Consider the following 15,631-nt stretch of genomic DNA (forward strand, 5'->3'; position numbering starts at 1 on the left):
ACACACCTGTGCCATATCTTCCAACACCTGACGTGGTTACCCTCATCCTTTATAAAGACTGTTTGAGCAGCACACAGGTTCGGCTCATTGCCAATTCTCTCCTGTCTTCTGCTACAATGTCAGGTTTGATTGTTTTTTCTTCTGGTTTTGGACACTTTTCTAGTATTCTTTGGATATGGTTTGTTTTTTTTTTGGTTCCGAATTTTTGTTAATATATGCCAGGGGTAGCAAACACGCGGCTCTTGGCCAATAAGAATGTTGCTCTTTGCCTCATCATATTTTCTATATACTGTGGCTCTTTGCCTCGTTTCATGTTTAGTTTTTTCCCCTCTTAAAACACACATGAATCCATCAGAGTTAATAGCAAATAATAAATAAGATTTTGAAATTAATTTGGCAGATTAGTTGTTTTTATTGTATTTATTCAGCCAGTATAAACCATAAACATGATATACAAGAAATCATTTGACATGCGAACACTCAATAATGATAAAATAATAGATTTAAATGAATAAAAAGAATATAGTAAAAAAGATATTGTAGTGTACAATACAAGGTAATTATATAGAATAGTTTAAAAAGAAAGAATATGTAAATAACACGACTAGAGTAGAATAGGTCGGAGGAACGCCGTTGGCATAATAATACTATACATAATAACCTAAATCAATTCCCGTTGAACATACGGATAGCGGAAGGGTAAGAACTCTCTTTAAGACGTGAAATCTTGCTCGCAATGGAGCGAAGACGGCGACCCGACGGCAGGTAATCAAACTACCTGCAAGCAGGGTGACTGGTATCGTCTATAATTTTTATGCTGCTCCGGACACAACTGACAGCCAATCATCTGCGTAGGTTACGTCTAATGCGGGTCAGGGCGTGGTGTGGCTCTTTGACTCTCGCAGTTAAAAATTTCAGCTCTTTGTGTCAAACTTGTCCGCCACCCCTGATATATGCCACCCTTTGCCAAGTCATGTTCTATTGTATAGCTCTTAATCATATGGAGTCTCAAAGGGTTGCACAGACCTCAGATTATTGTAAACTATAGAATACACCATCCACAAGTCTAAAACCTACATGAGGGCAAGGAAAAACTCAAAAACCTCAACAAAGGAAAATAAAGAAACCTTGAGAAGGGAGGTAATCCCCCTTCCAGGATGACCAGGCTGCAATGGAAGTTGCAATAACAAACAATACACAGATATTGTCATAAATCTGAAAAATATGAGCAAGCAATTCCATGCATGATTTTTGTATAATAGCAAAAGAACTTTAAAATCACATTTTAAGTGACAGGGAGCCAATGATTGTTAGCTAAAATCAGGGTAATGTGCTAGTTACAAGCCTCGCTGCAGTATTTTTCACCAGCTCCATGCTCTTGTTTTTTATACTACTACATTACAGTGATCGAGGCGGGAGGTAACAAACGCATGAATTATAATCTTCGCATTGGATTGGAACGGCATAAGGCGAATTTTAGCAATGTTGCAAAGATGGAGAAATGTGTTCTACCAATATTCTTAACGTGTGTTTGGATGGACAGATTGGGGTCAAATGTGACTCTTACATTTTTGACTGAGTCACTCTGGGTGATATTACATTTGTCAATATTCAGAGCAATCTTTGAGAAGAAGTCACAGCATTTAAATGGACCATTAATCAACATTTCGGTCTTTTCAGGGTTGAAGCGCAAGAAGTTATGTGACATCATTTTATCTCAATGAGACAGGCCTCCAAATTTCCAGTTTAGTGCGGCAGATTCCTCAATCGGAAAATATAGTTGAGTATCATCCGCATAGCTATGGAAATTTATACTTGTGAATAATAACACTTAATGGAAGCATGAAAATGCTGAAAAGAAGGGGGCTAAGTATTGAACCCTGCGGAACACCACAAGTAACACTAAAGGGCTCAGATGTCAATTCAGCACATTCAACACAATGTGTCCTATCTGAGAGGTAGGATCTGAATCATAAGAGGACGGTTCCTGTGCAACCAATCGATTTTTTTCCAGCCGATCTAGTAATATATTATGATCCACAGTGTCAAAGGCAGCAGCAGCAACAGTGATGAAGCGCCGGAGTCCGTTGCCAGTAACCGATCATTAACCGGGCTGTCTATGTAGAGTGATTAGCCCTGAATCCTGATAGCATGGATTCTAAAAGATTATTTTCACATATAAAATCATTCAGCTGCTGTACCACAACTTTTTCAAGTACTTTAAAAGAAAAGAAACAGTATATTTGACACGGGTCTGTAATTGGTTTTTATGGGTCAAGGTTAGTTCTTTTAAGTGTAGGTTTTATAACAGCGGACTTAACCCCAAAAAGACCTTTAATCGGCGAACACAGAAACCGTTCAAGCAGGCAAGTCGTCGGTATGGCCGTACTCACCACCTGTCAAAGATTATCAAGTGACAAATCACTAAATTGCTAAAAAATTCCCCGGACAGCGACCATGTCGCGCATCTTTGATTTTCAGAACTTTGACGTGTGACGTCTTTACATGGTCCTTAGAAATCTCTTACCGTATGCGTTGAATTTTCTTATTAAAGAAGACCATAAAGCCATGGGCTGAATGGGTAGAATATTCTGTTGCCTCATTAGTGATGCTCCAGTGTCAAAAGAATTTGGGGTTATTCCTTTGTGCCACAATCACCTCCAAAAAATAAGCAAATTTTGCAGAAGCAAGGGATGCTTCATATTTAAATAAGCTGTCACTCCAAGTTTGACAGGAAACGTCAAGCTTGGTAGCGCGCCATTTTCGTTCCGATTTCCTGCTGCCTTTTTTTAAGTGATTTAGTCCTTTCAGTAAACAATGATTATTATTTTGTCTGCCTAGGTTACTAGGTCGGATATCAGTTCCAAGAATTCATCTAAGAAAACCGAGTATGGTCCTTGGGCCCTATAGTTACTACAAAATCAGACATGAATCCTCCATTCGGGCCAACCTCCGCAAACATGACAATATCATTCGTGCAACAAGTTATAAAGACTATACCAAAATAAAGCATTTGTTCCATCTCCTTATCCCGTGACTTTAGTATAAATCATTACAAAGACCGCACACTACTTCGCGTAACGGTTATTGCTGGTTCACTGCTTGGCAGATTTGGAATTAAATTGAATTGTTTTCATTGTCATGTATATGAACATTGTACATATTGTACATTGTGTACGGAGCAGGCAGCAAATAGTATCATCGGGGCAGTTTAGAGATGGCTTTGTTTGTTGCGTGGGCGGGACTGTCTGTATTTGCAATTATGATAGGCAGGTGTATGCTGTCAGTCAAACGGCAGGGTGGGCGCCCAAGTCAATGCGTTTACCTAAAACAAACTGAAAAGCATTGTAACCTGTAGCTTTTGGCAGCTTGTTACATTGAATACCAATTTATCAATTAAATCAGAAAAGTGCAAAAAAAAAAATGGTGATCATCTGTGTGTACTCCATTGTTATCGGGTCCGGGGAGCGAGAGAAGGCAATACTGAGACTGCACGTAGGCCCACTGCTACTATGGCTAGGCTAAGCCACCCCTGTTGAGCCTGTATCTGACCAACACCAGGAATAGATGACTTGGAGCTACAACTAGTGGGAAACTGCTACATTTGTGACTTATATTTCAATCATCACAGAAACCTAGCTAAACTCAATGTTACCCCATGCTCATGTGCAGCTAGCCAGACGCTCTCTAAATCACTTTCTTACACTGAAAGAAGAAACGCTTTAATTTTGTTTTATTTTTGTATGACAATAAAGACGATTCATTCATCTGCAAATTTAGTGTCATGAGTTTTTATTTGTTGATCTGTAGATATTATTTCGTTACAGTTGTATACTCTCAGGATGTCATATCCAGGTAACTTTAACTCGTGAAGGCTTCGATCAAAGTGTGACGCTTCTTCGCAGATTTTCACTTTTCTCGTGGTATTCTAGGTCCCCAATACCCGCGATAACTGAGGAGTTACTGTATTTCAAAATTAAAGCTAAAAAGTCATCTGCATATTTCTCTCTTTGCACCAAACGATTTTTGAGTAAACTAAGCGGCAGCAATGCTGGGACCCCAAAGAAATTCCAAAATATGTTTACAACTTGACTAGTGAGTCAACTGGGAATACTTGGTCTCTTTCTATCGTTTTCAAAAAGGCATATGATGGCTGATTCATAAGCAGGTAGCAGCTTGACGAGATATTGACAACAGCGACGGCAACGGCTTTGCCAATTTTAATGAATGCATCTTCAGGCGTCTCAGTGCCTTCTGATGCCACCCGACACACAAGCTGACTAATGAGTTTGAACAGAATGTTCTTGGCAGAATCTTTTCACTCCTTGGCTCCTCTCACGACATTCTGAACAGACGCGACCCGGCGGACTTTTTAGTGCCAGCTTGAGCCGCACATAAGGAGGAATCAATAAGTGCGGAACGGGGGGAATGCGACACCCAGAGGAGTTCGGATTTTGGAGTCAACCGGGTTGGATGTGACGTGCTATCTGAGGAATGCTTCAATGTGTCATGTAGGTTCAGGCTGCACTAGGTTCACATTGCAGGAAAATTGTATTATTTGTGCACAAACGCGACCTGTATCTAATCTCTTAAATTCCGTCGAACGGTACATATCCGATATTTTTCCACCTCAGACCCAGGTCACTTTCTAATGTGGTAAATCCGATATATCTCAGATCTTTTGGAATGCGGCTTCTGTGTGAACCGTCTCGGTCAAGTAGGCGTGAGGAAGCATACAATCAACAACCATGGTGGACGAAAACACGGAGAGGTTTTGATTTAGTTAAGGGGGTCACCACTGTTCAGGATATACGCTGTTTCCACTGCCCCACAAAACGCCATGGTCAAAATCCTGGCTCTCTCTTTTAATCTTGGAATGATTCAGTTGGACATGTGTCGCCTCTAATAGCCCAATAACTTTAAAATTGCTGAAAACTCCGCCGTGAACATCCACGAGTACGTCCACAAATATGAGCCCATGGCTGTGCTCACTCAGGAAATCAAGTCTCAATTTAGCTGGAAATTTGAACGATCTCACAAACTCTGCATCACTTGTATTGTCTCATACTACCAACGATCCGTTAGCACTCGGGAGAGGACATGTTAATCGTTGCCTACAAAGTACTATTGAATACAGTTGTGATGGTGAGTACAAGGACGCCTAATTCAGATATTTTCCCTACCAAATATACTCACACTTAAGCCAAATTTACAACTATCAAATACTCAAATCGGGGTCAGCTTGTTTGTGCATATTGATTGTGTGTCACCAATAGTGAGCGGTAGGAAGCATGTAGGTAGAGGGGCGTGGATTGTAAAGAACAACAAACTAAATCAATGGAGCAAATGTACAAACAGAGATTATGGACGGAAAGGGAGAGGAGAAATATCTGTTTGCTGAATTTTGATTTTTGTTTTTGTTTGTTTCTTTCAAAATATTTTGTTCTCCCGTTGTTTCATGGCCAGGTATTGGTCCGTGGCCAAATGTTCGCCAACCACTGGTCCAACAAATAAAACGGTAGTGCTGGTGAGTAAGTTGGGATGTGAGAAAAAAAAAAAAACACTTAGATAACCTATTATCTGAATTAAAGAGTTCTAAAGAGTTTGAAGCTGTGTGTTATTTTTGTTTCTACTCCATTGCATATGAATAATAACCTACTCTTCTTGTCGGCTGAAAAATAGTCTGTGTAACATAGTGTACTAATCTGTGAAGCCCTTAGAGACTTATTGTGATTAAGGGCTATACAAATAAAAATGACTTGACTTGACTTGTTTGATTAGTTGTTGCTAAGTGACTTAACCAAACAGACAAGACAAAGGAGCTATGGACGTGTTTAAGGCAAAGCGTTCCAAAAGGTTATGACTTCTTTCTACTCCATGACGTTTTCTTCTCTACTGTATTTTGTTTTTCTTTTGTCATACAAGTTTGAAAATAACATTCATTTAAAAGATAAAAATGTAATCAGCACTTTCAATAAAGCCGCCTGACACATTTAGAGGAGAAATAGGGATATTTTTTACAGGACTCGCTACAATTGATGACCTCGTTGGATGCTGTCTCCATGGTAACTCGGGGTTTAGACGTTGACTGAACACATGATGGACTCCATTAAACATGTAGGTTTACAAGTGTGTCTTATTGTTGGATTGAGACATACTTTTTGGAATTGGATCAAAGCAAGAATTGACGTCTTTTGACCAAAGGTGACCATAAACTTACCCCTGAAGGTTACATACAAAAAATATATTAAAGAGGGGCCACAACATATTTTATATTCTATCATTTTTAGTTTACTTTCCAAAATGTTTGCTGTCCAACTCGGCAAAATGTTTAGCTAAAAAAACAATAAAATAATGTATTCATTTATTTATTTAGAAAGAAAACAAGAAGAAGCTCAGCTAGCTCAGTTCATTATTCATCCTTCCATTTTCTGCACCACTTGTCCTCAGTAGGGTCGCGGGGGTGCTGGAGCCCATCTCACACCCTCAATTGGTTGCCTGCTAGTTGCAGGGCACACAGAGACACAACCATTAATACTTTCACTCACCTAGGAACAATTTGGATCGGCCAATTAACCTGACATGCATGATATTTGGAATGTGGGAGGAAACGGGAGTCCCAGGAGGCAACACGCGCTGGCACGGGTAGAACATCCAAACTCCACCCTGCATCACTGGGAGGCTGCGGTAGCTGGACTTGAACCCTGAACCCCTGCACAAGGGGAGCTGCGAGCTACCCACCCAGCTATGCCGCTACATAAACTACGTTATTACTTTTATTTTCATCTGTTGACTTAATGCTGGTCAGACAATTTTTTAAAGGGATGTTGTATATTATTTAGCACATCTTAGTGGTAAACAAAGCATCCCCTTATTAAAAAACTATAATAACAATAATAATAATTTCCTTTGTATTGTCATTCTTTGTAACAAAGTACACAGAACGAAATGTCGATACACCTGACCCGTTGTAGCGAGTCGATGCAGCCGCAGCCAACAGAGGGCGCCGCCATTATACCAATTAGGTATGTCTCGGCCGAGGCGCGAACCAGCGACCTCCCAGTCTCAAAGCGGGCACACTACCATCTAGGCTACTGAGCTGGTAATAATTTAATATTTCAATAATAATACACACCAATGTACGTCGCTAAGGAATCCTTTGTATTGTATTTGAAGTTCATTAAGCAATTTAGGTTTCCTGTTTAGAAACTTTATGATGAAAACCCACAGAAGAAAAATCAAACACCCAGTAACCCAGCCAAACACACAGTATTTTTATTAGGTGAATGGTAGGGGTTAGCAGAGCTATGCACACAGCGCACTTCTCTCTCTGCCCAGGGCGGTCTGCACTGAAAGTAAAAACGTAAATATCCTTGTTTGCAATATTTTGTGACATTTTTACAAAAGAACTCTGCTTGCACCATGTTTTGAAACAATTATGAAAATGAAGGTCAAAATTAACCTCAACAATCTTCATTAATTGCGGAAGGGAGAGATGTTTAAAGTGGTATATTTGTTGATCTGGGACACAGGCTCTGGCATTATTCTTGTTGCATACATTGTATCAAGTTATCCAATATCAATATCTGTGTATCTGTGTATTATTTGCACTCATGTAGGTTTTAGATCAGGGAATGGTGTAATAATAGTCTGGTGTTTGTAATAATCTGTGCAGCCCTTTGAGACTCTTTGTGATTAAGGGCTATAAAAATAAACATGACCTGACTTGAAAAAATAGATTTGCTGAAACATATGGTAAGGCTTGTACCTTTATTGCGAATTCAGTATCAGACTTGAAAGGATATGCAACATCTTTACCTGTCTCCAGCCGGAGGTGCAGCTAGTTTTTCATCTTCATGCTGTGGCGTAGAATGGTCATCCAGAATCTCTTGAATCTGGTAGTCAATTTCCCTGGGAGAGAGCAGGTGCCCAGCACCACCTACAAGTGGAAATGGCGCCCCCTGTGATCGACAGCAACAAAGTTGCTATCCAGCCAGTGTTGGACATTATGTGTTTCAACTCCTGTTTTCCTGAGTCCTAAAACTGTGGCCTGGTCTGAATGGTGAGGAGAAAACACTAACGATAAAAGAACAACCACAGCAGTGTTTTGCTTTTCACGAATAACCATAATCATGCAAACAAATATAGACAGTACCATATTTTCGCGACCATGGGGCGCACATAAAAGTCTTATATTTTCTTCAAATTGTGCGCGCTATGTGTGTTGTTAGGTGGACACAATTGAGGATGCAGTTGAGGATACGATGAGACTTTTAGGGTGAACCATTCGTTCAAGCAAGGCTGTGAGCACACTGGGAATTATGGATGACTGAGAGAGAAAATTTGCGAATGGATTGTAGATACACGGATCATAAGGATTACCAGTAAAAATAAGAGTACCCAACTCGGTTATCCGCCAGCTCTTTTTCCAAATTTTGTTTAATCTATGTTTTTTTTACCATGCCTGTGCCTTTTGACGATTAAAAAATGTTATTACTGTAATGCCCTACAGATGCACCGAGTTGCCGACGTCTGATCACTAAATTTATTAAGAAAAAACAAAAAGTAAACACAATTTTCACAGGAACTACTATTGGCTGCAGCTCACGCTCATCCATGCTACAAACAGACTGACTAACGACAAAATGAAACAAAAGTAATGTAAAACAAAAGTAACAGACTCTACAGTACTTTGTAATCAATACTCAAATAAACGACAAGCAAACAGTTTTTCTCCTGTTGTATTTTTGAATACAAACACTTGTATCCTTGTCTGTGTTTTTGTAAGGCGGCCTAAGCCGAAGGAACCCGCGCCCAATAATCAAGTGCACCGTATGTATGTGTTAAATGCAGGACTATGACCAGCTACGCAGACTGCTCTTTGAACACGGTTCGTCCTATGGTTATTAAAATGCGGTGCATGCACAGAATGTTTACCCCTCACATTTCTGCAAAGATTTCATTATAATGTTGATTGAACAACACTGAGGAAACATTGCTTAGACACAATGAAAGGTAGTCTGTGTAAAGCTCATATAGCAGTGTAACTTTATTTTTCCCCTCAAAAAACTCAAAACATAGCCCTTAGTAGCTTAACTCTTGATAACAAAAGTGAGTATACCATACAGTAAAAGTTCCTGAATTTTAATATTTTGTGTGGCCAATATGATTTTGCAGAACCACCTTAATCTTCCTGGCCATGGATTTCACCAGATCCTCATAAATTGCCACTGGAATGCTCTTCCACTCTTCCATGACAACATGACTGAGCTGGGGGATATTCAAGATCTTGTGGTTCTTCACCTTCGCTCGAGCACGCTCCAAAGATGTTCTATTGGGATTAGATCTGAAGACATCGTTGGCCATAGCATCCCCTTTACCCTTAGCCCCTTTAGCAAAGCTTTGGTTATCTTATAGGTGTTTGGGCGGTCATTGTTAGGTTGGAGCATTTCCCCGAGACCCAGTTTCTGGAGGGAGGGGATAATTTCTTGCTTCATTACTTCATAGTACATACTTCTTAGTTCATATTTTCCTCAATGAAATGAAACTCCCCAACTCCAGTTGCACTCATGCAGCCCCAAACCATGACATTCCCCACACCATGCCTGACAATCAGCACGACACAAACATGTTTGTGCTCCTCACCTAGTTGCTGCCACACATGTTTCACACCACTTGAGCCAAAATAATTAATCTTGGGGGGATGAGCCCGAAATGTATGTTGTTCAATTGGGTAGGCATGTTCCTGCTTGGATTGCATAGGTAATAAAATAGGTTAATGCGTGAAATTGGAAACCCTGGTTTCCAAAATAAAATGTCAACGGCACAAAGGAGTTTCAAAAACAGCAAACATGAGGTCAACAAAAAACTTGGTGACTTCAGCATGAGGAGGACACTTCAAATGACGCACCCCACTTTTAAATGCATTCATAATCTGAAAAAGGTGTGTAGACTATGTACTCTCTTTCTCAAATATACAAGGCAAAGATGCAGTTAAAAATACTTTTAAAAGAAAAAAATGACTCCCTGTGATTTTAACCTCTTTTCAATTGACAAGAATCCCCAAAACCATATTGGAAACTGTCAGAACGCCTTCAGAGGGGAATGTTAAACTTCTTTAAGATTAACACTATTTTTGAAATTTAAATATTCTTTTAATTTTTTCGATAACTTACTTGCAGAAGAAAAACAAATTTATATACTTTTTCTTTTGTTGTGTTTATCATTTAAATTCCAATATTGAAAAGTAGGACTTCCATACCTGTTAACTGAGTTGTCCTCCTCAGGCTGGGATTTTTTAGCTTTTCCTTGCTCTCATGTAGGTTTTAGATCAAGGGATGGTGTAATAGTAGTATGTAGTCTGTACAGCCCTTTGAGACTTCCTGTGATTAAGGGCTATACAAATTAACATGACTTATTTTTACTTTAAAAGAAAAAAGGAAAACCAAGCACCGGTGACTATGCTTTGGTCTGGTTCTCTTCTCCGATTTTTCCATTTTACAGTTAACACATCGTGATATTTGATTCATGTGGTTTCATAACGCTTACCTAAATTGAACTCGAGCTCCCTCGTCAAATTAAGGTGCCTGCAGCATCATTTCGCTACATCCTGACGCTGATCAAAACAAATTAAACCCAGTGGTTCAATTTCTACACAGCTCATCTCATCACTTCGTGTTCTCGATCCACTATCAGGGAACCATTGCAGTTATCTCTTTACATGCTTTTAGAAAGACACTTGGCCTGTTTCATGTTTGACATACATAACAGCTGTGTCGAGTGCATCCAAGCAAATTGACCGGCGTTCATTGTATGGACTCTGCTGAGTGAAATAGTACAATTGAAATCCAGGGCATTGCTGGAAGATAAGTTAAACATAAAAAAGACAGCATGTATGGGGATTGTTGCTGTGTGACAAATAAAGTTGCATGCTGAATAGTTAGTCAACACCTGGTACCCTGCTTGTGTGCTGACAAATGTTAGAGCTTTTTGGTTCTGGTGACATGGTTTCATTTTTTCAAGCATTAGTGGAGTCAGGTCTGTTGCAAATGTGAATAGAAATTGTACAGGTTCCTAGTAGCTATCATACTCCATCAATGACGGTTGGCATTGAGAGGTGCGCTGTAGAAAATAATCAAATTTTATCTCCAAAAAGTATCTTTTACATCGAAATAGCAATGCCATCAATGGCATGTACAACCATTTTTATTTTTGGGGGAATGGTGTATTAAAGAGGTTATATCTTGATTTCATCAATTTATTAATAAAGTAACAACAACAAACAGAATATAAATAAATAACACAATAATAAATATGACATTATTTATCAGATACATATCAATACATTTTAAGATTACTTGATACCTTTGAGATTGTCTGGCAACCAATTCAGGGTGTTCTCTGCCCACTGCCCGAAGATAGTTGGGATGGGCTCCAGCACGCCCGCGACACTACTGAGGATAAGCGGTGCAGATAATGGATGGATGGATGGATGGATGATACCTTTGAGAAGCAAATCAGTACTAATATTTAAAATGTGTTTAACAGTCACATTTTTTTGTCTTATCTGACATTTATTTTGGGTAAGCGGCAACAAACGAGTGGCAAGTGGTCTGATTTATTTTGTGCTACTTTAACAAAATAATTACAGGTAGAGCATGAAGAGAGAGAGAGAGAGAGAGAGAGAGAGAGAGAGGGAGAGAGTGAGAGCAAGAGAAAAACTTTCCATAGGTCGTTTTTTTGGAAGAGGTATGAGGAACAGGAGTTACTTTCAGCCCCACCCAGTGTCTATATTTGCACGCCACTGAACCTCAGGTTTGACTCTCTTTCTGAAATATTTCCATTGATTTTGTAGACTGTTAAAGTTTGCAATGAAACATTTTAGTGCTCAATATTTTGGTGCTGTGTTTATCGTAAATGTAAATGAACTCAAGGGGAGATCTCAATCTCAATTTTTCAAGTGTCATGACATTTCCAATCAAAGGGTATTAGTATCGATAGATACTAACATGTACTCGGTATCGCGCACCCGTACTGTAATTAATCTAAGAAGAACCAGGATTTTGTCATAGCAGTAATCACAAACACAGCGGTAATATTATTTAATACTGTTATTTACCAATATGTCTGATATAAGTCTCATCTCATCTCATCTCATTAGCTGTACCACTTATCCTTATTAGGGTCGCGGGGACTGATATAAGTCTCATCTCATCTCATCTCATTAGCCGTACCGCTTATCCTTATTAGGGTCGCGGGGGGGCTGGAGCCCATCCCAGCCATCTCCGGGCAGTGGGCAGGGGACACCCTCAACTGGTTGCCAGACAATCGCAGGGCACACAGGGACAGACAACTCATTCGCTCATTCACACCAAGGGACAATTTGGACCGGCCAATTCACCTGAAATGTATGTTTTTGGAACGTGAGAGGAAACCGGAGTGCCCGGAGGAAACCCACGCAAGCACGGGGAGAACATACAAACTCCGCACAGGAAATCTGGAGCTGGATTTGAACCCACGCAGGAGGTTCCCATGACATGAACTGTGCCGCACAGGCGCTAAACACTGCGCCGCCGTGCTGCCCAACTGATATAAGTATTACATCTAATTAAATTTTAAACTCACATCGGTGATCCGGTCCGTTTATTTGCTGATGCGATACCTTAAATGGTACAGCATCAGCATCTGAACAACGTTAATTGTTTTTAGTCTAATTAGATGAGGAGCAGAAAAGTGCTATATGAATGCAGACCATTTACCATTTATATTTTTATATTTCTCGTTGCCTTTCATAACTCTTTTATGATTCAATAGTTTAGAAGGACACACATTCATCATAGATCTTGATTTAGCTCTAAAACTGCACCAGGAGGGTTTGAATTTAAATTTCACAAAAGTTTCTTCCAGAACCCACTGCATTGTCCACTCACCAGGGTCTCTCAAAATCTTATGGGAAACATTGGTTTAATCATTCGATGATCATTTGCAAGCAAAGAGTATCAGATGAGGCAGCACGGTGGTGCAGTGGTTAGCGCTTGTGCGGCACAGTTAATGTCTCGGGAACCTGTCGTGGGTTCAAATCCAGCTCCAGACTTCCTGTGCGGAGTTTGTATGTTCTCCCCGTGCTTGCGTGGGTTTCCTCCGGGCACCCCGGTTTCCTCCCACATTCCAAAAACATGCATTTCAGGTGAATTGGCCGGTCCAAATTGTCCCTAGGTGTGAATGAGCGAATGAGCTGTCTGTCCCTGTGTGCCCTGCGACTGGCTGGCAACCAGTTCAGGGTGTCCCCTGCCCACTGCCCACTGCCCGGAGATGGCTGGGATGGGCTCCACCCGCGACCCTAATGAGGAGAGGCGGTACGGCTAATGAGATGAGAGATGAGATGAGTATCAGATGGTTATCGATCGATACTACCATGTATTTACTTGGATCCGATCTATACAAAAAATCCCCCACTCCTGGCGAGTACTAATTATTAAAATGCTTTTTTTTTACTGAACTTTACATCATTCTAAAGAAAATCGGCCTGAAACAGCCAAACAACAATACAAAGCATTCAAGTTCAAGGGAACAGAAAGTGCGGTAGAAATGCAGAGTTAAAAAGAAAGTAAACAGATGAAATAAATAAGGTATTACCAGTAATACATTTTGGTGTACATAGAATAAGATTCATGAGTTTGTTTTAATAATAAGTCTAAACATTATTTGATCTCTGGACAAGGTGGTGGGAAAATTGGAGATGATAGGAGTGAGCCACAGAGGGACATCCTGCCCGAACTTTTGATTAATTGGTCATGAGAAGAATATACGATACGTGGTTTCAATCTTAAAATGTTATTTCAATAACTCTATTGATGGATAAATATTATTCGCAATTTGTGTTTCTTTAACTTTGGAGGGAATAGGTAATTTTAATTACATACTTTAGTTCTAAATCAATTTATCACGGTGCCACCAAATTTATAATTAATTCTTTTTTTTTCCAGGAAATGCTGTATTTGGCAAGTATTGTCTCATTAAATTATTATTACATTTGCACTCCAGAATTGACATGCCCTGTATAAGAAATGGAGGTATGTGAGGGTGTTTTCGTAGTTGATGTTTCAGAAATTCAATTGTTATAGCTAGAGTTACTTTGGAAGGGCATTCACCAATTTGGTAAATTGGGATTAGGATGGATTGAAGTCCTATTTCCTTCTAAAATTTTCACAACTTAGTATTAATATTGTAAGCAACCGTGGAGAGCATTCAGGCGTAGGACATCGCCGTGTGGTCTGCTGGGAGCACGGCAGCGAACAGGAAAAACATAAAAAGATTAACCAGCACAGCCCAAAAAATCATCGGCTTCTCTTTTCCCAGTCTAGGGGAAATTGTTGGCTTGTGACACTGTAGCAGAGCCATAAATATTAGAAAAGACACTTCCCACTTGGGCCACCAACCTCTTTGACCTGTTGCCCTCTGGCAGGTGCTATAGTTCCCTTACAACTAGGACAAGCAGGCTCAGACCGCTTCTTCCCTAGGGCCATCACCACCCTAAACGAGCGCACAAAACTGTGAAAACATGTAATGCGACTTTTTTTTTCTTTTTTTTGCTGCTGCTAATGTTATTGTATGAAACTGTGAAAATATGTACCTATTTGTCCACTAATGGTTTTTAATTGCTCCAGTCATGTCAAGTCATGTTTATTTGTACAGCCCTTAATAACAAAGCATCTCAAAGGGCTGCAGAGATCAAAGACTACTATAAACTACAGACTATTATGACACCATCCCCTGATCTAAAACCTACATGAGGGCAAATAATACACAGATATTGTCAACATAAAATATAGGTTATTCATATGATATAGAATAGAAGTGTGTTTGAAGTTTAGATTTAAACATTTCCAGTGTGGTTGCAGATCGAATCACAGGGGAGAGCATTCCACAGAACGCTCTCGAACCTTCTGATCTCTTCTTGGCTCTATTGTTACGATGCACTATTATTTTTCATTTACAAACATTGCACTATTATTGTAACTGAGGCCAGTCTCTAACTATGTTTTACATATTCTGTCTGGCTTTTATCCTGATAGTTTTTTATGTTTTTTTTTTATCTTTAAAGTCTTTATTACATGTTTACCCTTGAGTGCCATGTCCAATCTCGTCGCATATAATGTTTCACAACGTCCATAACCATAAAGACTATCAAGTTCAATTACACCATTGGAGTCCAACTGCCCTGTCAAAGTCCATCCATCCATCCATCCATCCATCCATCCATCCATCCATCCATCCATCCATCAATTCATCCATCCATTCATCCATCCATCCATCCATCCATCCATCCATCCATCCATCCATCCATCCATCCATCCATCCATCCATTTTCTTCCGCTTATCCGGGGTCTGGTCGCGGAGGAAGCCACACCTACTCCAACCAATCCTCGAAAAATAATGACTTGTTGCCGTTATGCCATAGTTCAATCGAGTGCAGTAAATCGTTGTGCATGCAAGTTATTTTCAGCAGAATTTCTCTGAGTACAGTTCCATTTCTGGGTACCTTCCTCTTTAACACAAAAAAAATATCACACGTCATTGCACACGCGCTTCTATCCAGCGGTTGACTGGAGGGGGCGGGGGACATGCTCCA

The 15,631-nt window shown here is 39.9% G+C and overlaps 1 protein-coding gene across 1 annotated transcript in view; it reads right to left on the reverse strand.

The window, feature by feature from the left end:
• Window positions 1-15,631, reverse strand: part of dpp6b (dipeptidyl-peptidase 6b) — a 697,001-nt gene that overhangs the window by 162,565 nt on the left and 518,805 nt on the right. The window lies entirely within an intron of this gene.

Source organism: Urocampus carinirostris, chromosome 1 (genome assembly GCF_059441175.1).
Source record: "Urocampus carinirostris isolate Australia breed hairy pipefish chromosome 1, RoL_Ucar_1.0, whole genome shotgun sequence".
Taxonomy (NCBI): Eukaryota; Metazoa; Chordata; class Actinopteri; order Syngnathiformes; family Syngnathidae; genus Urocampus; species Urocampus carinirostris.